At 38.9% G+C, this 1,748-nt stretch overlaps 1 protein-coding gene across 1 annotated transcript in view; it reads left to right on the plus strand.

Moving 5' to 3' along the window:
- Positions 1-1,494: 1,494 nt before the first annotated feature.
- Positions 1,495-1,748, plus strand: part of rpap3 (RNA polymerase II associated protein 3) — an 11,652-nt gene continuing 11,398 nt past the window's right edge. Inside the window, exon 1 of the mRNA XM_008315949.3 lies at positions 1,495-1,575. The gene's annotated coding sequence lies outside the window, so the exon portion shown is untranslated. The remainder of the gene's footprint in view (positions 1,576-1,748) is intronic.

Here is a 1,748-nt window from a genome sequence, read left to right on the forward strand (position 1 = left end):
AGTTATTCTTCGCCAACAAGAGGTTTGACCTTGAGAAAAAAAATTAATATTCAAAATAAATTCAAATATGATCTGATGTTAATTTTTAAGCATCTCTATAATTAATCCTCAACTTGCAGACATAATTAATTGATTTACATGCCCCCCGCACACAGTGGTCTCAAGCAGTGCCTCCCTGCTGGTGAGTTAATTGTCAGGTTAGAAGGTTTGCCTCCAGAGGGTTTGTGCCGTGAATTATAATGATTCAAACTTCTTTTTTTTTTCTCCCCCGCATTATAATGATTCAAACTTCTTTTTTTTCCCCTGTCACTGTCAGTGACACTGCCTGTTAGCTGCCTAACGAATTAGACAACTTTATAAAGAAGTTATGCAGAGAACTATTCTCTCTAAGACCAGAGGTTTGTTGGTAATCTGTCAAACTTTAGGTAAGAGGGATGTTGACGGCACAATGTCACGTGTAGCTAGGGATTTGGAAGATTTTACGATTATTTGGTAGGTGTGACTTGTCAATGTATATTGATTTTTGTAAATTCCAATTTCCTTTAATTGACAGGATATGAGTCAAATGAAATAAAACATTTGAAAAGAAATAAAACCTTGTAAAAAAAAATAGGTCTGCATACATTCAAAGCTAGGACTTTAAACTAATTTATTATTATATCACTAGCGGTAATGCTGAAAATATAAATTAATGAGGGTGAGAGTGAAATTGTCCAAGTTTAATCTTACAAATAAATTAAACTTGGACAATTTCACTCTCACTCTCATTAATTTATATTTTTTATAGTTCCTTCCTGCTGGCTACAGTGTGGATTTTCATCTTGCTCTATTTTTTTGCTACGATGTGACGTGTGCCGATAAAACAAGGTTCACAGTCGCCGTCTCTGGACATGATCTCCTGTCCTCAATCAGGTGAATATGATTGTTCTCCTCAGGCTAAAGCCACCGTGTCCGACTCAATATATTTTCCTTTGTTCAAGTGTGTCTCCGGAGAGACCACAGACGGGACACCTGATGGCCATAGGATGTAGTGTGGGCCAGCTTTTTACCCTAGTCTCTCCTCTGCCTCGCACATTTACGTCGCTATGTTCGCTTCAAAGTCGTAATAGACTCTTAAAAGTGAATGTGTGTGTGTGTTGGTGTAATGTACGATAACAATGTCTTAGCAATAGCTAGCAGCCACAGTGTCTCACTACAGTAAGTTCTTCTATCATTATTATATCAAAAGATATATCAAGTATTCCGGAAGTTCCGGAAGTCTCCCGTGTCTTAAAAAGTAACATAAAACATCCCGGTATCGAGAGCGAGCCGTAAAGCGCGCGCACGAGAGCTAAAGCGCGTCTACCTGTGATGACAGCGCGATGACACCCGATGTGGGGTACATAGAAAGAAAGCGGGGCCTCTGTGTGCGTGCCTGTTCATAGAGCGCGCACAAGATATAGAGCATTCCGATTGGACGGTTTTGATAAATTGACCAATCAGTTTTTAGTGTGGGCGGGTTTTTAATCACTACTCTTCCGGGCCGCATAACTGCTCATTTATCCAACGTTTGTGACCGGAAGTGTCACGGCAGAGGTAAAAAGATACATATTTAAAGTTTTGTGTGATGTAGCGTTAGCGTTCTGGTTTTATACTATTGTAAACACAATGTGTTTGCTTTGTTTAAACTACTTTTTAGCTGGTTTTGAATAAAGGCAAATGGTTTACATAAGTCGGATACTTTTACTAGTTTTCCTGGAAAAGGGGAA

The sequence above is a fragment of the Cynoglossus semilaevis genome, chromosome 8 (genome assembly GCF_000523025.1).
Source record: "Cynoglossus semilaevis isolate Cse_v1.0 chromosome 8, Cse_v1.0, whole genome shotgun sequence".
Classification (NCBI taxonomy): domain Eukaryota; kingdom Metazoa; phylum Chordata; class Actinopteri; order Pleuronectiformes; family Cynoglossidae; genus Cynoglossus; species Cynoglossus semilaevis.